The following is a 21,194-nucleotide window of genomic DNA, read 5'->3' on the forward strand; positions in this document are numbered from 1 at the left end:
AAAAAAGCAAGAAGAAGGGAAACACAAGGCAAGCAGAAGGGAATCTATAAAGAGTAGTCACATTGATGACCGCGAGACCCAAAATGGGGGGTTCAGTTTAGTACAGTAGTTAGGCTTTCTTACAGGGAATTGTAAGGTGTATTTTGTATAAATTCAGGTCCCAGATACAAAAGTGTGTTGATCGTAGGATAAACTCCAGACCTCCAGAATGCCTAGTCCCAGTGTTGTTTCTGCTGGGACGTCTGTGGGCGGTGGGAGTCCCTTGGGTTGTGGGCAGCACCTTGCATCTACCCTCTGTAACACCTTCATTCCCTCCCAAGAAACTGCCTCCAGAGTGCAAAGGATGAGTTCACTCTGATGTAAATAAAGCAAGTCATTAACGAGAGAGTTCTCACAGCGCAGTTCACTATGATCTAGGCACACATGTGATTTTATGTATTTCTCAATGGTATCAGTTAAATACTGTTGGTCTAGGAATTACGCTTATTAGAGAATCTTTATTCTCCCATGTTAGGAATAAATGAAGTGTTACACCGGTAATGACTTACATTTCCAAGGCTCTTGTTGCGAACCGTGGGGTCAACTTGTATATGCCTTCCATAAGTTTGGCCTGGATGGGCAAGGATGCCAGAGAACACACAAAACAAAACAGAAAAATCGGTGAAACAATTCGAGCCCTCCCTCCCCCACCTGTAGTTGTGTCCATGCCACTGACCTGTGGCAGAGATGGGGCCATATCTTCTTGGAGAGAGTCCCTCTTTTTGGATTGATCTGTTTGCTCCCCTGTGGCATTGTATTAATTGCCTCTCCATTTTCTGTTTCCTTACAACTTAAAAAAAAAAGATTTGTTTATTTGATGGGGGGAGAGCATGAGTGGAAGGGGCAGAGGGAGAGGGAGTGGGAGAGAATCTCACATGTACTGCCAGCTGAGAACCAAGCCCTACATAGGGCTGGAGCTCACCACCTTGAGATCATGATCTAAGCCTAAACCAAGAGCCAGCCACCCAACCAACTGAGCGATCCAGGCCCCCCTCTAATATGGGTATTTTTACTGCACAACAAGTCACATCAAAACTTGGCATTTTAAAGCAACCATTTTACCATGCAAGTAAGTTTTGAGAATTTGGGCAGGTCACTGTGGGAATGGCTCAGCTCTGCTCCTCTGTGTTTGAGGCCTCCACTGGGAAAACTTGGCCACTGGGGCCAAGCTGCCAGATAAAATACAGGACACTTAGTTAAAGTTGAATTTCAGGGGCTCCGGGGTGGTTTAGTGGGTTAAGCCTCTGCCTTCAGCTCAGGTCATGATCTCGGGGTTCTGGGATCGAGCCCCACATCGGGCTCTCTGCTGAGCAGCTTCTCTCTGCCTGCTACTCTGTGCCTACTTGTGATCTCTCTGTCAAATAAAATCTTAAAAAAAAAAAAGTTGAATTTCAGGTCAACAACAAGGAGTTATGAGACATACTTATCCTAAGAAGTATTTTTTGAATTTGAAATTCATTTGAAATTTATTTATTTGTTTATCCTATCTATCTATCTACCTAGCTATGTATTTCCCTAGCTATCAGGTCATCCTGGCTAGGGATGGCTTGACAGGTGGGGGCTAGACTCACTAGCCTTGGATTCCTTCTCACTCCCATGTCTGGCCGTCCGCTGGTGCTTCCACAGGGGCTGTGGAACAGGGCAGAAGTATTTGCAGCTGCTTTGTGTGGCCTGGGCTTCCTTGCAGCATGGTGGACTTGGGCTAGTCAGACCAACACAGGGGCTCAGGACTCCATGTGGCTCAGTTGGTGAAGCGGTCAACTCTTGATTTTGGCTCAGGTCATGATTTCAGGGTCGTGAGATTGAGCCCCATATTCTCTCTTGCCCTCTCCCTGCCCCTACCCCCCCAAAAGAACATGGAAAGGTAATCTGTGATATTATAAATTCAGGGTAGTGAATACTTTCTGGCGTTAGGGCAGTGGTTGGGAAGGGACACGGGGGTTTTGGGGGGGGGCTGGTCACGATCTGATTTTTATTCTTGCTGCTGGGCAGTGGGTGTGCGCACGTTTGGAAATCCACCCCTCTGAGTGCTTAGGATTTGTGTGCTTCTCTCCATCTGTCCTCCTCGATTTCCATCTGAGTTGGTCCACGATCAACGTGGTAAATTTAACCACATCACCCTTTAGGTGAGGTTTCTGTGCCAAACAACAGTGCAAAACCGATCCCTGTTGTCACCTTGCTTGTGTGACATTCTAAGTCCTGGCAGCCACCCGTAGCCCAGTTAGCAGGGGTCTGGATACTTGGGGAGTCGTGAGGCACCAACTCAGGCTTGACCTGTCTCTTCAGAAAGACTCCGAAGAGCCTCAGGAGTCAGAGAACACAGCTGGTTCACTTTTTCCAATTATAAAATAATTCAGGGCATTAGAGAATATTGGAAGATACATAAAAATACAAACACATGGTTGAGAATCTCCTGTAATACCCCATTGGGAGAGACTCTAATGTGGGTCGGTTTCCTCTGTCTTTCTTCATTACCTACTTTCAACATAATTGTGACCACATATTATTTTGTATATTGCTGCTATATAATCTCTTAAATCATTGTAAATTTTAAAGTATCTTAATATTTAAATGAGTCCTCTAAATATTTTCAATAATTCACACATTATTTTCCTCCTGTCACTAACAGTTTTTCCATTAGCTTCATATTAATACTATGCCTATGGGAGGAACAGCCAAGGAGCCTCCGCAGTTTATGAAACGATTTCCCTGAAATGGTAGATTTAGATCGCTCACATTTTTTTCCTCTTATAAATCCCAGTCACATTGGGATGAATGTCTTCATGACTAAAATGTTGCCTACATATCTTGTTAAGTCATTAGGATAGAATCCCCAAAGTGAGAATTTCTAGGTCAAAGCAATAAACACTTTATTTTATTTTTTAGAGAGAGGGCCCGGTGCGGGGCTCCATCTCACAACTCTGAGATCAGGACCTGAGCTGAAATCAAAGAGTCAGACATTTAACGGACTGAACCGCCCAGGCTCCCCTTTGATCCATATAAACACATTTCTTGAAGACAGACTCTACCTAGCTTGACTCTTAATAAATGATATCAGTCAGATGGTATGTTATTTTACTTTTTAAAGATTTTATCTTTAAGTAATCTCTACACCCAGCATGGGGCTTGAACTCACAACCCTGAGATCAAGAGTCATAAGCTCTACCAACTGAGCCAGACACCCCAGCCTCATGACATTTTAAACAAAAAAGGCCCCATAGTTCTCAGTGAGGTAAAAAGTAGGGCCATAGATATGCATCTAGCAATTAGGGTGACTTTGTTGGCAAGGCCAGCTCCCGAGACTTCTAGAATATTCCGCCACCCACCCACATGGCATCCTTCTGGTGCTTGGGGCCTGTGGTTTTCTGCAGGATGGTGGCATTCTACTGGGTTGTGTAGGGAGGTCTCATGTTTAGGGGACGGGAGCCCTCAGCACTGGGGGACTGAGGTCTTCTGTCTGTCAGTGTTTGCTGCACAGATGAAGGGCTGAAGAAAGCAAGGCTGCTATGAGTTGTAGGGTCTGAGATGCAGCTCTACTCAGGCTTGGCTCCCAGTTCTCAATATCCATTTTCACTTGCTCTTCCAAAAGCAACGAGCGCTGGGGAACAATGGAGAACAATGGGAAACCAGGCATGGAGGTTGTACTTGGAAAAATGTTGACGTCTTTGTCTTTCCCTTTTGACTACTGAGCCCACAGCTTTCTCTCTGGGGAGGCCTGTCTGGGATGAGATCAGAATTCCTACAGAAAGTATCCAGAGGAAAAAAGATGGTTACATTCATGTTCTGATATGAAAAATAGATGTTTGCAGTGAGACAATAGGCTTGAAAGCCAGCATTATGGAGCGAGAAAGGGTTTTCTAGTTCATTTAGCTCCCGTGTCACCGATCCAGATTGGCGGGCAGCTGAGAACCGGCTCCGTGTTGGGGGGACACCTTCTACCTGTGAGGCTGGGCCAGAGTCTTAGTGTTCAGTCTAATTTTATGAAAAAGAGGCCCCCCTGCTTTGCAAGGCCAGCCGGATGGCGGAGAGGAGAGGGATGGAGGGAGGGGTGGGGAAAGAGCCAGGTCTCCGTCCCCCCGTGGGGGGTACCTTGAGGGGTCCTCCTGGGGGGGGTGGCTGGGTAGCATGCTGACAAGGTGGAATATACCTTGGGCCGTGTGAGGGGCTCCTTAGCACCCCTGAGCTTTCCCCCAGTCTTATGGGAGAGCAGGCCCTGGTTGAAGGACAGTAAGTCTGACCCGGCGGGGTCTGGGTGACCCCACATCAAAGGGGGGCTGGATGGACTGTCTGGGACATACTGGGCCCTGAGCAAGGAGGGTGGGCAGAGGTAGGGGGTCGAAGGGAGGGAGGTGGAGGGCAGAGGGGTAGGGGAGAGAGAAAGGATGAGGGACGAGAGGAAAACAGGAACTATCTGGCCTTCCACTCCAGCTGGGGGTGGGACACCCAGGGGCATCCCTCGCCTGGACAGCAGGGGCGCTAGAGGCCACAGGCAGGTCCAAGGCTGCCTGTCCTCTGGGGCAGCCTGAACCAACCACCGTTGTACCCCGCCAGAGCCAGGAAGGGAGGACAGGAACCTGTGCCGGAGTGATTCTGCGAAGCACAGAGGGCTTGTTTAAACTTCCAGTTCAGAGGAAAACCATCCCACTATCTGAATGGCTCCCCCTGCCCCAGCCCCATGCCTCTCCCCGCCCCCCTCCTCCTCATGACCTGGGTCTTGTGCAGGAGCCTGGGTCAGTTCTAGAGAGGAAGATAAAAAGTAATTTCTCCTGGGTTTGGGGGAAGTGGGAGAATCTGTGTGATCCCATGACAGGCTTGTCTGCTTCCTGCTCTGGTCTCCTGCCCCTTCTTTCCCACTGCACCTGCCCTCCCACCCTGATATCCTGGTTGGGACACCCCCTCAGAGCGAGGGGAAAAGCATTGGCTGCCCCCTCCCCACGTGAGGATGAGACCCCCAGGATGAAGGGATGGTCACTCGGCCCCCTGTTGTGTGGCCCTCCTGAGCGGGCCCTGCTCACATGCCCCTGTCTGCTGCCTTGGTCTGCCCACACTGGGGACGTGTGGCCGGTGCTGACACGTTCTGCCTTTAGGGAGAATCAGTAGTAAGGCAAACCATAGGAAGTTACTCTTTGTACTGGTTGTAGAGGGTTGCATGTTCAGGAGGACCTCAAGGTGCGTGGGTCTAACCAGCACCCAGGACGTGGGTAGAGCAAACCAGCTGTTCCCACAGGGCTCCCAGGCCCTGTCCTGCGCTGACTTGGCAATGAGAGGGAGGCAGCTGGGGGCGCTAGTGGAAACGTTCACTGGCTGCCTACGGTTCCTGGGGGCTCCGCTGCAGGCCCCAAGCCAGCCCTGAGGTACCCCATGGAAAAGCTGGTCTCTTGTGGGCTGGTGGACAGGCCCCCCTGTGGGTCAAGAGGTCCTTGTGCGACCTCTTATCAAAGGCCTGCTTCTCCCCTCTCCCCTCAGTGTGCTGGCTGGACAATGGAGCCACTGGGTAGGAGGAGCGGTCTACACCGACAGACACCTGCTCTGAGCCAGGACGCCTGACCCAGCAACTTAATGTCTATTACCTCCTTTAATGTGGCCTGCACAATAACCCTGAGAGGAGACATTATTGTTTCTTAGTTTATTTTAAATAATGGTAAAATCCACATGACATCAAACTTAACCGTTTTAACTGGATGCATGAAAGGAATGTTTTTTTTTTTTAAAGATTTTATTTATTTATTTGTCAGAGAGAGAGAGAGAGAGAGCGCAAGAGCGAGCACAGGCAGAGTGGCAGGCAGAGTCAGAGGGAGAAGCAGGCTCCCTGCGGAGCAAGGAGCCCGATGTGGGACTCGATCCCAGGACGCTGGGATCATGACCTGAGCCGAAGGCAGCTGCTTAACCAACTGAGCCACCCAGGCGTCCCATGAAAGGAATGTATTTCTTAGCATCTAGTTCACTGGTGTTAAGCACATTCACACTTGTGCAACCATGGCCACCATCTGTTTCCAGAACTTTCTGGCCCTCCCAAACTGACACTCGGACCCCATTACAGTGATTCCTAATCCCTCCTCACCCCTGCCCCTGGCAGCCACCCCGCTACTGTCTCCAGGACTGTGACCGCTCCAGGGACCTCATGTAAGTGGGACCAGACAGTGTTTGTCCTCTTGGGGTGGGCTTCTTTCATTTGGCATAATGTCCAAGGTTCATCCGTGTTGTAGCCTGTGTTAGAATGTTGCCCTTTTCAAGGGTGAACACTGCTCCATTGTGTGTATAAACCACACTCTGTTTATCTATCACCTGTCAGTGGGCATTTGGGGTGCTCCCAGCTTTTGGCTACTCAAATCGTTTCTAAGCCTACAGCTTTGGGGTGAGACACAGCATTCAGGGAAGCAGTCTGGAGTCAGTAGTTCTCGGCTCCCTCATGGTAGTAGGAGGACCGAGATTCCCTGCTGGTCCAGGCCCTGCTGAGGAGTACAGAGGGCAGAGATGGGTGCTCAGAGACCCCTGAGCGGTGGGTGGCCGCCGACCTCCTGCGGTGAGCTCCTGCAGGGCTGCCTGGGCCTCTGAGCCAAGCAGTGGTCTCCTGGCATGGCTCAGGTCCATTCCTAGGGATAGATATTGTGATTCGAGGGCCTTCTATTTCTACTCCTGCCAGGTCCAAGGGTCCTCCCCGCTCCATCTCAGGAGTTACCCCCGATAGCGTGCTCCTAACTCTATTTCAGCATCTGCTTCCTGGAATCCCGGGGGAACCTAGCTGATAGGATCATAGAAAGAATTAGCTACCTTTGTAGCACAGCTGGGACCCAGGCCTGCTGGATCTGAGGTCATGCCTCCATAATTGTCCCCTTAAAGAAGAGGCTTGGGACAAAGTCCCAGAGAGGTGAATCTAAGGGAGAGTCTTATGCTGTTGGAATTAGGGCCTCAGGTGTTGCAGTCAGAAGGCCCAGCCTCAAACCCAGGTCTCTGATGAACTTTGACACAGTAGGCAAGCAACTCAACCTGTGAATCATAATCTCCTGAACCAGTACAGAGGACAAATGGAATAAGACTCCCTCACTGCAGGGCTGCGAGAGCTCAGTGAGCATAAGTGTGTAAAGTACTTAGCACACTGGGCACTTTCTAAAGCAGTTCATAATTAATAGCTCCTCTCTGTGCCCCCCAAATTACCCCCCCTGCCCCTAGAGTTTTGTTAAAAGCAGCTCTTCATTAACATGAACCCAGTGAAAATTAGCATGGGTCTAAAAAGAAATCAGAAAATTAGGACGTGAATAAGAAAGGAAAATCAAGGTCATTATCTTGCTTCATAAATTTCCTTGTCCTGTTTCCTAACTGTGCTTAACCCAACCATCACTTTGACAATGCCCAGGTTTGGAAACTTGAACCCGTCCCCTTGTCATCATCCCCTCCACCCCAATACCGACCTCCCAATGTTTTCTGCACCCCTCTCCCCCATCCCGCCCTTGTTTGGGCATATCACTGTCTGCCAGGACACATGCATCTCTAACTGCTCCTTCTCCCTCCCAGTGGCAAGTCCAGCTCACCTTCCACAGGCTTCTAAAGCTCTCCTGTCTGTTGCTCAATGGTCCTCGATGGTGTTTGTGTTCAGTTATGGTTAGGTTTGGCTGCTTATTACCGAAAACCTCCAATAGCAGCAGCTTATCCATGATAAGATTAATTTCTTTCATTTTTGAGAAGTCTGGAAGTAGCCTTTCCAGGGTCCCTGCCAGGCTGCATGATTTCAGATACCCAGGCTCCTTCTATCTTAGGTCTCTTCCACGTGTGGCGCCTCGTGGTCCAATGTGGCTACTCAAGGGCCAGCCCTATTCCTGTAGGGTAGCCAGCAGGAAGGGAGAAGGAAGAAAGGTCACCCTTCCTTCCTTCCTAAAAGACCCTTTCTGCGAATCTCCAGACTTACTGTGGTGATCATTTCACAATGTATACAAAACAACAACAACAAAAAAACAAAATCAAAAGCACGAGAAAGAACCGATGCCTTCGCACCTCTGTCTTTCAAAGTATATGTCTGGTAAAATCTCAACTATGCTTTCCCTGCGCTGGCCCACGGCTGAATGGGACTGGGCAGACTGGATTGACTGTGAGTCCACCAGACCTTGGATGGCCCCCAGCCCTGCCCAGTATGTGAACTCCACCGGTGTTTTCTCCTCAGATCGTGCTTCTTTTTCTGGGAAACTTTTTTAAAAAGCTTTTTGTTTGTTTGTTTATTTAAGATTTTTTATTTATCCACTTGACACAAACACACACACACACACACACACACAGAATGCAAGCAGGCAGAGGCGGAGGGAGAGGGAGAAGCAGGCTCCTCGTTAAGCAGAGGGCCTGATGCGGTCGATCCCAGGACCCTGAGATCATGACTTGAGCCGAAGAGAGACGCTTAACTGACCGAGCTACCCAGGTGCCCCAACTTTAGACCCTTTCTACTGACTTGCTCACATTGAAGATTAGGTTTGCTTTCTTCCGCCTTCTTCCACATCCCCCACCACCCCCACCACCCCCACCATGTTTGTTCCCAGTATAGTTGTGTCCCCATTTTGGTCAACTTGATGCTACTGTCATCACAATATGTACCTATTGTTCCCGGCAAAATAGTGTTCATTTCCTTCTTCACACATGTTTTCCTCTGCGAGTTAACTACTTTTTTCATTTGTTTGACTTTGTAAGTGCCAGTCTCTCACTTATCCTCACATCCTTGGACAAGCTCAGTGACAAAGCTCAGTGTAGAGGGAAGAATCAGGTACCCTGTAAGGGTCTTTGCTTAGATGTCCCTCTTGCTCGTTGGGTTCCTATTTGGACTAGTGCCTTCCTGGCCTGCAGCCCACTGGTGTCCTGGTGCCCATCTCCTCACAGAGATGTTCCTTTATGCCTCCTCAGGGCTGAGTCTCATTTCTTGGACATTAAGCCTTCCCCTTTTCCAGTGAACTTCCTGGTTTGGTGGACTATTTCCTCTCTCACATCTTAGAGGCATGCGGCATGGGTCCTTGGGGGACTGAAATGTCTTTATCTTAGTTTCTTTTTTTAAAAATTATTTTTATTTATTTATTTTACAGAGATCACAAGTAGGCAGAGAGGCAGGCAGAGAGAGAGGAAGAAGCAGGCTCCCCACCAAGCAGAGAGGCCAATGCGGGGCTCCATCCCAGGACCCAAGCCGAAGACAGAGACTTTAACCCACTGAGCCACCCAGGTGTCCCTCTTTCACTCTTGTGAGAAAGCTTGGTTGCTATGTAGAATCTGGGTTAGAAATACTTGTTCTTCAAATTTTTGAAGCTGTCCTCACTGCTGTTGAGAAGCCTGAAGTCATTCTGATGGCTGGCTCTTCATGTGTGTCTACTTCATTTCCTCCAGAATCCTTTAGTGGAAATGGGTAGGTGGGGTGCAGGCCTGGCAGCTGGGGGTCTGGGAGGTGAGTGGGGGAAGAGGTTCGGGACTTCTGGCTCTCTTGCAAACCCCTGTCTTCGGCTGGGCCTCTGCGCCCCATCCAGGGACCCCTTGTTCATGTCCCTAGATGTAGTGTGGCCTACGGATAAAGCACAAGATTCCTAGTTAAATTTGAATTTCAGAGAAACCATGGTGAATGTTTTAGGATAGTGTCCTATGCAACACTTGGGACACACTTATACTAAAAAAAATTATTAGATGTTTATCGGAAATTCAAATTCAGTTATGTATCTTGTTTTTTTTTTTTTTTAAATTTGCTAAATAGGGCACACCTATCCCAAGGCAACCTCTTTTTTCCTGTCTGGGGAGGTCAGTCACCCAGGTGAGAGGGCTGGGGAGGCATACCCACACAGACTTTGATTTCCAACCCAGATTTCTACAGAGCAGCCCAACTCACGCGAGGACAACAATAGATGGAGGACATTTTTGGCCCCTGATCCTCCTGTCTTCAGCCTCTCCCAGCACAGCCCTGCCTTTCCAGGGACGTGGCCCTCCAGTTCTCACGCTTCCCCCTCTGCATGCCCCATCCTTGCACACAACGGGCAGAGAGAGGAAGACGAAATGACTCCGTGTTTGTCTGTTTTCCAGATTTGGAAGTTCCATTCACATCTTTCCCCTGTTACCATCTCTTTCTTGTTCTCTTTGGCTAGTGGGTGTTTTTTTTTTTTTTTTTTTTTTAATTCTTTGATTCTCATTTCTGAGGTGTGTCCTGAGGGAGCAGAGAGAATTCTGGGGTGAACTTTTGGTAAAAGATATCCAGAAAAGTGTGTAAATTATGAGCTCAGAGCGAAATGAAGTCTTCCAAGGTGAATGCGACCACATGAGCAGCACACAGCTCAAGAGAAAGAAGCATGATTAGTACCCCAGAGGGCCCCTGAAACCCATTCTAGTCCCTATCACCTCTTTAAGGATAGCTACTACCCTGCCTTTTGGAAAACATTTTGCAAGGAACAAACAGTAAATAGCTTAAGCCTTTTAGGCCAGAGGGCCTCTGCTGCAGTTACTGAACACTGTCCTTGTAGCATGAAAGCAGCCATGGGCAACAGTAAATAATGGACTTGGCTGGGTGGCAATAAAACTTTATTTACAACAGAGTCTTGGGCAGCATTTTGTCTGTGGGCTGTAGTTTGCTGATCTCTGTTCTGGGCAATGACTTTGCCTATTGTTAGACTTTACAGAAAGGAAATATTGCTGCATATACTCGTTTATGTCTGTCTTCTTCCCCTCAACATTTTGTTGGTGAGATTCAACCATATTGTTGCTTATAGTTATAGTCTATTAATTATTTTTTTAAAGGTTTTATTTATTTTTTCCTTCCTCCCTCCCTCCCCCTTTCCTTTTTAAGATTTTATTTTTTTAAGTAATCTCTGTCCTCAGTGTGGGGCTTGAACTCACAACCCTGAGATCAAGATCCACATGCTCTATTGACTGAGCCAGCCAGGAGCCCCTAGTTTATTAATTCATTTTGCTGTGTAGTATGTGGTTGTGTATATACAAAATATATTTGTCCATTCTACCATCAAAGGGCATTTTGGTAGTTGCTGCTTTGGGCTATAATGAAGAGTGGCATGAACTCTTTTGTACATGATTCTTGGTAGATACATGCACTATTTTGTTTAAAAAACGTATACTCCCAGGAGTAGGACTATTGGCAGGATGCGTAAGTAACTATTTTTGATCAGCTGTATTCCAAAGGGAGCTATTACATGACAGGTGAACTTGGTCACTTTGGGTTTCTCCCTGGGAGGGGCTGGCTGCCAGCATTTCTTATCAGTCCTGTGTCAGAAGGTCTTAAGACCATCCCCAGATGCTGTGATTTGCTAAAAGGACTCACACAGCTTAGCAGTACTCATACCATGGCTGGGACTTACTACAGTCAAAGAAGGCAAAGCAAAGTCAGCAAAGAACACAGGAAGGTGTGTGGGGGGGTGAGGATCCCAATGGAAATAGGCGCCAGCTTCCCAGCGGAGTCACACAGGACACAATCAATGTCCTCTACCACACATGGGGGATGCCACCAATCAGGGGCGCTCAGGAGAGATGCAGTGACCAGGATTTTTATTGGAGATTGGTCACGTAGGTAGCTTCTGCCTGGTACATAGCAAAATTCTAGACCCTGAGAAGGAAGTCAGATGTTCGGTGTAAAGCATGTGGTTTTGCATAAACAATGAGGCACATGAGCCAGTCTTATCAGTCTGGGGAGTGGGTACCTTCCAAACCCAACTTGCCAGATGCTGAGCAAGGACAACTTTGTAAGAAGGCCTTTCCAAAGCAGCGAGGACTTCAGAGTTAACTCTTTTGCACCCGAACCTCTCCCTGCCTCTCAGCTACCTGTTGCAGAGGCTAAATTCTAGATGAGTGTGGCCACAAGTTAAAGGCTCCTTCCTTCCATGTAGCTCCCGTTCATGGAGTAGAGGCTCTCCCTTAGGCATGATACACTGAAAATAACTATTGTCCCAGCTCCTTCACAGGGTGGAAATTCTGTACCAGGAGAGGCAAGCCGAGAAGCCAGGGGCAAAGCGGTGTGTCACTCCAAGAGACCCCTTGCCTCTGCCACAAACATGTACGGAGTCCTGTTATAGACTGCGCAAATTAGGCCAGGGGTGTGAGGTGACCAGAACTGGTCCCCATCCTCAAGGAACTCATGATCTTAGGGGATGAGGGGATGGCGGGCCCATACACAGAAGATTCTGGCACTGTGGGCTTTTCAGAAGTCCCACTAGCCTGACTGGGAGTGGCCACAGGGACAGACTTCTATTGGAGTGTTTCTCAAAGCAGGTTCCATGTAGTACCTGAAGAAGGGTCTGGATGGGATGTGGAGAGAGAGAAGAGAAAGGTTTGGGGTTGGGGAGAAGGCAGGGTACACAGAAAAATGCATATTCTCAGGCTTCTTCCTAGACTTTCTGACTGGGACTTTTTGCACTGTTAGCGTGTTCCCAGGTGCTTTCTATCAGCCTACGGTAGAGGCTTCAATGCAAGAACTGCATTTTTAATGCAGTTCAAATGCCCTGTCTTCTTCATCCGAAATGCACACCCTACTTCCTGTTTGTTGAAGCCTTTTGCTTCAGCTTCTGCAAGCTCAGGATTCCCTGGAACTTCTTTTGTGTTTCCCTCCTGTGATTTCTGCCACCCAAATAATGATAGAATAATTGCTCAGAGCAGCAAGACAGGAGCTGCCCAACGCCCTCTGCCAGAACTCTGCTCAGCATCTCAGCATCAAGCCTGTATCCCTGAGCATCTGAGCCTTATATTGATTCACTCTGTGCATCCGTTAGCAAGACGTGTCCTGAGGTATCAGAAAAGCCTTAGAGAGGTTACTTTTTGAATCTGGATATGCTAAAAAATTTTCCATATAAATGAATGGTGATTGCTCCTTGCTTTAAGCCATTCTGTCTTGTGTGAGTTTTCAGAGGAATGCTCTACTTTTGGAGAGGAGGGGAACCAGTGGGACCGTTATGTTTTCCCTAGATGTCTGCCTACAGAGGCTCTAAGGCTGGGGCCTGCGATCTTTCTGGTACAAAGGGAGATGAGCTTGTGTTGGAGAAATGGGAAGCATGTTAGATCCATGGAGACATCTCCTGGACACATGTGGAAGGATTGTAAGGGAATTGAAACAGAAGTGACTACTCTGCCAGAGGGCTTGGTGAGCTTTTATCTTGGTATGCCGCCTGCTATTGTTGGTGGGCCCCCGAGGTGGGAGACTAGGGGTGAGCCTCCTGAGCCACCCGCTTGGCCTCCTGTGGGGTCCTGCTGTCCTGTCCTCTGAGCCAACCTGGAATGGTCAACGCCTGCCTTGCAATGTGCCTAGCCAGTGGCAGGCGAACCATACGATTTGCTCAATGACTGACCCTTTCATTTCTCTTGACAGGGTAGTCTTACTATTTTCTTAATACAGAAAAGGAAGCTCAGATTCAGACAAGTTAAGTGGCTGGGCCAACGTCACACAGCCGGGGGTGGGGGGCTGGGGTCAGATCCAGGGAATGCTATGTAGGTCCCACTCCAAAGCATGTTTTAAAAAAATATTGTACACTTATAAAATGTTTTAAATAGATAGGAAAACATAGGGAACAATATGACCAATACTCGTGTGACCATCACTCGGCTAAACAAATCCTGACGTTGTGGCATGTACTTGGTTGGGAATCCTTGAAGTCCATGAAACATTCTGATGAACCTAAAGTCTGCTTTGGGTCCTTCTCCATCACGTTTCTCTCTCTCCCCACACACAACCCTGTCTGAGGTCATGGTGAATCTTTGTCATCTGTGCTATTTTTTTTTTTTTTAAGATTTTATTTATTTGACAGAGAGAGAGAGGGGGAAGCAGGCTTCCCGCTGAGCAGAGAACCAGATGCAGGGGCTCAATCCCAGGACCCTGGGATCATGACCCCAGCCGAAAGCAGAGGCTTTAACCCACTGAGCCACCCAGGCACCCCAACTTTTATGACATATGTACACATCTCTAAGCCATAGACAGCATCGTTTTGCATGTTTTAAGCTTTATGGAAGTAGTTTCCTGTGGGATCTATAATTCTATTTGCTTGTTTTTATTCAATACAATGTTTCTGAGATTTATCCACACAGATATGCACGTTCTGGTTTGTTCTAACTTCCACAGAGGGTTGAAGGCACCAGAGAAGCCATCCATTCTCCTTTTGAGGGACATAGGGGTCATTTTCTGACACCTTGCCTTTTACTACAAAGAGTGCTGCTGTAAATGCCTGGTGGACAAGGGTTTCTCGCCGGTGTGCACCTAGGAGATGTCCCGCACCAAGCCATGTTCCAAAGCGGCGTCCCCGAAATGCCCGGTAGGGCAGTGGGGGCGGGGCCAGGCGGGGTCAGGACAGCCTTCTGTTCTTGCCGTCTGCTTTCCGCCAACGCGGGGTTGCAAAGTCATCTCTTCGGGGTCGGCATTGCTCTTCTCTGAATTCTAGTGAGGCTGAGCACCTTGTCATTTGTTTACGAGCCATTCAGGCTTCCCGCTCTGTGACATCAGCTCACCCCTCTTGCTCGTTTTCAGTCCCCCCCACCCCAGCTTTTTTGCTTATCACTTTGTAGACCTTGTTTCTGTGCCCTGTTTCCAGACGACGTCTAAGGGACTTCGTCACTCCTGTTCTTACTTCTCCTGATCCCCGCGGTGGGGGGGTGTCGGGAGGGGGCTCTGCACCTGCAAGGTGACTGCCGGGGTCTGGGGAGCGAGCCTGGTTCTGGAGTCTGGGGCTCCGGCGCAGGAAGGCTTCTGGTGCAGCCACCAGGGGGAGGAGCTGCTTCACTAACAGCGGTCTCTCGCTCGCCGCCGCCTTGGGGGAGCCGTGGGCTCCAGGAGAGGGGCGGGGCGGGGCGGGGCTAGCGCCCCAGGAGAGGCGTGGCCTGAAGACCCAGCGCAGTAAGACCCCCAGAAGGTGGCGCGGGAGGCGTGGCGCTGGCTGAGCTGGCCCTTGCTACCTGGCACCTGACGCTTGGGCGGAGCAGCCCTTATCCACGGGACAGTGATCCCTTCCCTGCCTGAGCAGACAGGGGTCTGGGGCTGGAGCCACCAGACCCAAGTCTGTTTTCCAGGTGGCCCTTGGGTTTTCCTGCTCAATATTCTACCATCCTTCCTCCTTCTTGGTTTTAAATGAACCAAAGAGCAATCCCGGCAGCTCGACCTCCCTTCTCCAGGGAGCCTGATGTAATTAGTGTTCTTGGCTCTGGAGTCCTGACTCCACTGAGTTTCACATCCCGCCTGGCAGCTGGCTCCTGTCTGACCCACAACCACGGCAGGCAGAACTTGGGCTGGACCAGGCGCGGGAGAGCCAGGGCTGCCAGGCGGGATGGCGGCTCTGGGTCCCCAGGAAGCAGCCCATGGGTGCTCCCACCGGGACCCCAAGTTGGAGGGACACCGGGCATGTGGTTGGCGCACAGGGGCCAGTCTGGGTGTGAATCCCGAGTCAGTGTGCCCCCAACCCTGTGATCTTGGACAAGCATCAGGTTTCCTGTCTCTAAAATGCAGCACACAACAGCAGCAACTACCTCACAGGGCTGGCGGCTCTTCGGAGGTTAAATGACTGGAGCATGTAGGGCGCTGTAGGGAGCTGCTGTTGGATCAACTGCCATTAATCATATAAAGAAAAACCTCCAGCAGGCAGTACGAAGGGATGGGAAATTATGCATCTTTCTGAAAGACAAAGTATGTGCTTAGTTCAGTTGCCACACAGAGTACATTAAAAAAATATGGTTTCTCCCTTCTGTCTCTGATCCCAGTCTCCCAGTTCCAGAGCACTGGAGGGATGCACTGTACCAGTTTCTTAGGATTCTTGCCACATATCCCCATTCCCCGCCTCCGCGCGCGCACACACACACACACACACACACACACACACAGTCAGTGCTATACATGTATAAACACACACATAGTGACATACTATTGGGAAAATAATGACAATCTCTTGTCAACCCAGAAAACCTCTCCACAAAGGGAGAAGAGAAAGAAAAGAGTTTTGTTATTGCACAAGCATTGAACCAATCTGCGATATGTCTCTCAGGTGATCTACTAAAGAGATCGCAAAGTTTACCCTTTCCTACAGCCCGGCAGGCACAAACCACCATACACAAGCTAGTTGTCCTTATCCAAAGGAAAAGTAAATTTTTTCCTATGCCCTGACAAGCAGGCAGTTGCATCTTGGGGCCTGGCTTTAAACTCCTGGGAGAAGGGGAGACGGGCACCAACCAGGATGTTTACATTTGAGAGAGGGAGACTTGGCTTACGAAAAAGCCAGTCCTAGGTTGCAAAACTGTCAAGAAACTTATTTAGCTTTTATTTATTTTTTAAAATGTTTATTTACTTATTTTTTCTAGCAATCTCTACACCCAGTGCGGGGCTTGAACTCATGCCGCTGAGATCAAGCGTCACATGCTCTTCTGACTGAGGCAGCCAGGTGCCCCCTTGTTGAACTTTTAAAGAAGATTTATGTACTTCTCAGTAAGACAGAAATAGCATTTAGGATCTTCCTAATGTCTTTTTAGAGTTTGCCAGTGTCTTCTATTTCAAGATAAGTCTTGCTTTTTTTTTTTTTTTTAAGATCCAGTCTGATAATCTCTGAATTATAATAAAAATTATTTTTATTTGAATGTCTAGCTTATTTATATCTAGTGTAGGTATTCATGTTTGTGATTACATCTCCCATCTCGCTCTTCGTTTTTGATTTGTCTTCTGTTCTTTGTTCCTTTTCCTTCTTTTCCTGCCTCCTTTGCACAGTAATTGTTTTAGTATTCCCTTTAATCATCACTATTGTTAGCTGTACTTTTAAATTTTATTTTGCTGCAGTTGCTCTAGGGTTTACAATAAGTGCCGTCAACTTATTGCATTCAACTTTCAGATAATATTAGACCTCTTCTGATACAGCACAAAGCCCTCCTAACAGCATATGCTTTATTTCTCAGTTCCTTTCCTTTGTTCTGTTGTTTTTACATAATTTACTTCTGTGTATATCATGAATCCCACAATGACTGTTATCAGTTTTACTTCAGTCAATGGTCTTTCATTGTATTTATTTTTTAGTTATTATTTTTCATTTTGTTTAGTTTCAGAGGTAGAGTTTGGTGATTCATCAGTTCCATATGACCCCCGGTGCTCACTGCATCGAGTGCCCTCCTTAGTGCCCATCACCCAGTTATCCCACCCCCTACTCACCCCCTCAGCAACCCTCAGTTTGATCCCTCTAGCTGAGGGTCTCTTGTAGTTTGTCTCCCTCTCTGATTTCCTCTTAATTTTCCTTCCCTTCCCCTGTGTTCATCTGTTTTGTTTCTTAAATTCCACATGTAAGTGAGATCATACAATAGTTGTCTTTCTCTGACTGACTTATTTCTTTTAGCCTAATACTCTCTAGTTCCTCCACATTGTTGCAAATGACAAGATTACATTCTTTTGGATGGCTAATATTCCACTGTATATATGTACCACATCTTCTTTATCCACTCATCTGTTAGTGGACAGCTGGGCTCTTTCCATAAATTGGCTATTGTGGACATTGCTGTTATAAACATTGGGGGTGCATGTGCCCCTTAGAATCAGTAATTTTGTATCCTTTGGATAAAAACTAAGTAGTGCAATTGCTGGGTCATAGGGCAGCTCTATTTTTGACTTCTTGAGGAACCTCCATACTGTTTTCCAGAGTGGCTGCACCAGCTTGCATTCCCACCAACAGTGCAGAAGGGTTCCCCTCTCTCTGCGTCCTCACCAACATTTATTGTTTCCTGTGTTGTTAATTTTAGCCATTCTGACTGGTGTGAGTGGTGTCTCATTGTGGTTTTGATTTGTATTTCACTGATGCCTAGTGATGCTGAGCATTTTTTCACATGTCTGTTGGCCATCTGGATGTCTTCTTTGCAGAAATGTCTGTTCATGTCTTCTGCCCAGTTTTTGAGACAGTCAATTGTCTTTTAAAAAATCATTCACTTCAGACCCAAGTGGCACACTGTAATTAAATTTATACTCATTTACATTGTGCAGTCAATTGTTGAACAATGTGGGGGTCAGTCTTCTCATTCTCACTGTTCCCTAGGTTGGCCTCTTGCCTGGACTCTGCCAACAGCTGTCTATCAGGTGGCCCACGCCTATCCATCCTGAGGTATGACCTTCAAAGTGATCTTTATAAAATCCTACACTGGCTTCCACGCGTCCACACCCAGGGTCCTTCCCAGCCTGGCCCAGTCTGCCTCTCCAGGCACCAATCCACATACTGCTGGCACAGAGCTTCTCTCTGTAACCAGAACACACCAGGCCCTTTCCTATGCTGGGAACTTTGCCTAGGGTGTTCCTGAGCCTAGACACCCTTCTTTGTCTATCCAGCAAACCCAAGCCTGAGGGTCTCCTACCCTCTGAGCCTGCAGCACACTCTAAAACCAAGGGACCTCTTCCCTGGGCTTCCCCCAGCACCTTGGGTCACGTTGGTTGTACCAGAGAAGCATTTAAGTTAGGTTATGGCTTGTGTTTAGTTGTTACTATACTTCTTTGAGTCTATGGCCAGTATCAAAGGTTTCAGGTTAAAGCAGAGTGGAAATAATCCTGTAGGCAAGGAGGGTCTTTCCTTCTCACGATCCCCACCCACCAACCCCCATAAGAATGTCATGGAGGTCTCTGAGACCACAGCTCTCATAGTCACACAACTGCATTTACACTTGCCTTGTAACCCCTGGGGCTCCCAACCTTCAGTGAGCCTGGAAAGTCCTGTACATGTTGTGCACAGACGTACTCTATGGCTAAGTCAGGCATTCATTTAGTATGGTAGGCAGAATAATGGTGTCCCTCAAGTGTGTACATCCTAACCCTTGGAAACCTTGCCTGTTGAACGTTTTGTGGCCAAGGGAAATTAAACTGCTGGACAGTTGACCTTAAGATGGGAAGATGATTCTAGATACCTGGGCAGGATACCTGGATACCACCAGAAATGGGGAGGGATCAGAAGTGGGAGACAGAGGAGACAATCTGGGCAGGCAGAACAGAAGAGATCCTTGGCTTTGAAGATGGAAGAAGGGAATACAAGCCAAGACATGCCAGTGGCCTCTGGAGACTGAAAAAGGCAAGGATGTGGATTTGACTCTAGAGCCTCACCTCCCAGAGGAGCGCAGTCCTGGGGCGCCCTGATGTCGCCTGACTGACGTCCATTTCAGATTTCGAGACTACGGAAGTGTGAGATCACAGCTCTGTATGGTAATGAGCTACTAAATTTGTGGTTGTTTTTCTGGCGCAATAGAAACAAATGCAGAGATACCCTGAACTTACACTGCACTTTTCCTGTTGTGGGTGTAGACCCTACTTCCTCATAAGGTGTCAAGTCCCCATGTTTGCTTTCTTCCCTCCTCCAGAATGTGAACTCATTGAGGGCAGAGCCCCGCATCACAGCTCAGACCATGAGAAAGACCAGGTTCTCCCACTGCTGGTGTTTTGTGATCTGCCTCATGCAGCACCCCTCTGAGAAATGCCTCCGTGGCCTCCCGCTTTATTTAGGATACTCTGGTAGTGCCAGGTCTGGGGCCGGGGGAGTGGCTCAACCAGCACGGGGTGCTGTCAGATCCGTGCCATGGGGACATTCCTGGCCCCTGCCCTCTTCCTGGTCCACCGTCCCAGGGCCCACCCCTCCAAGGCTGTAGACCCAGTGTTGGCACACTCTCCTTAGAATGGGCTCTGGGGACCCCCAGCATTGCAAGGGCAGAGTAGGGGCCATCGGTGGGGGATGCTGGGCCTCAGACCCAAAGGAAGTGCCCTGGGATGCTCAGTATTTCCTGGGCACAGGAAATGAGAGAAATGGACATTGAATTGCAATATGAAGAAAAACAAAGGCGACCTTTCATTAGTGCGTTTTTATTCTGGAAGTTCAAACTGAAAGCATCTGCTCATTATAAAGTCAATCAGTGGGAACAGTGGTGCTTTCTTGGTGCACGCAAGCCAGACCCGGACATGCTGGCGGCCGCCATCTTTTGCCAGCCCCAGCATCCAGATCATTTCCCTACTGTGTTCTACGCTCCATGTCCAGAAATCTTGCCTCACGAAGATCAGAACTAGCAAAGAGTTGAAGTCGTCAAGAGTGCTCCATGACATACATATCCCTGCATGAAGAGATGGCCTTCAGTTGAGGTCAAAACTGGAGCAGTAGGAATTCAAAGTGGCATCTCTGACAATCTCGGACAACAGGAGGGTAAAGGTGTCTTGTGTTTAACTACGAATATGAAAGTCAGACAAGAAGCACCCAGGATACTAAAAGCAAAACCTTGCTTATTCCCCTGCCCACCACCTGGAGGAGCTGAGGGGCTGAGTCTGGGAAATGAAGAACCATCTCACACCGAGTGCATAGCTCCCCTACGGTCCCCCAAGAGCGCACTCAAGCCCTGGGCTGCTGTGGGCACTGTGCTTTGGGAAATGCGGATGACAATGATAATGGTTCTAGAAATAATGGCAGCTAAAGGCTGTTTGTTGTTTCAGTACCTGACAGCCACTTTGCTCAGCACTTTCTCACTCAGTCCTCATACCAACACTAAAAAGCATTTTTCTCCCTTTTCTGCATATGGGGAAAATGAGGCTTTGGAGAGGTTATCTTGCTGGAGAGATCACACAGCTAGCGAAGCAGCAAGGCTGGCAGGAGAGCCTAGATCTTGAACCCGATGGATGGATAAGTCGTATCATGACACACTGACGAGGGCTTCCTGGATGCAGGAAGTGCTGCAGCTTCTAGTGTGTGCTTGAGGGGTGGGGCAGGCACTGCGGTTCTGCTAAGAGGAAGTCGGGGAAACAGATCTGGGGAGACTCTCTGCCACCACGGCTGCCACAGCCAGCACAGCCACTCAGAGGAACTACTCTGCCTTTGTAGCAAGACGCCCCGCCCCCTCCCCCTCCCCCCCCCCCCCCCCCCCCCCCCCCCCCCCCCCGAGATTAGGAGCCTTGGCCAGGGAGAAGCATCAGCTTCTCTTCACTTTGCTCAGTGCAGGTTCCAAGTGGCGCCATTGCAAAGTGACAGGCATGGCCGCTGCCCTCCTCGAGTCTGGCCTACTTGGGGACAACCAGCATGGGGTCTTAGTGGACCCCTGTCATGGTGGCAGAAGCAGGTTTCCCACTGGGCCTGCCTCTTCAGCCTGCTTCAGCAGCTGGAACCTGGGAACATGGGCTCATGGTTGTCATGGTCACATGACCTGGCACCAGACAAGAGCTGTCTCAATCTAGCATTGTCTCCCTCTGAGAA

At 48.7% G+C, this 21,194-nt stretch overlaps 1 protein-coding gene across 3 annotated transcripts in view; it reads right to left on the reverse strand.

Annotated features, from left to right (window-relative positions):
- Positions 1–565: 565 nt before the first annotated feature.
- KBTBD12 (kelch repeat and BTB domain containing 12) overlaps positions 566–21,194 on the reverse strand; it is a 95,605-nt gene continuing 74,976 nt past the window's right edge. The window contains exons 8-9 of one of the 3 annotated variants that reach the window (XR_004284202.1): positions 716–829; positions 566–610 (exon numbers count right to left, since the gene is read on the reverse strand). The gene's annotated coding sequence lies outside the window, so the exon portion shown is untranslated. Of the gene's footprint in view, positions 611–715; positions 830–9,276; positions 9,563–19,810; positions 20,178–21,194 lie in introns of those variants that run through there. The other 2 variants (XM_032337473.1, XM_032337357.1) reach the window with 2 other exon arrangements.

Source organism: Mustela erminea, chromosome 1 (assembly GCF_009829155.1).
Source record: "Mustela erminea isolate mMusErm1 chromosome 1, mMusErm1.Pri, whole genome shotgun sequence".
Lineage (NCBI taxonomy): Eukaryota > Metazoa > Chordata > Mammalia > Carnivora > Mustelidae > Mustela > Mustela erminea.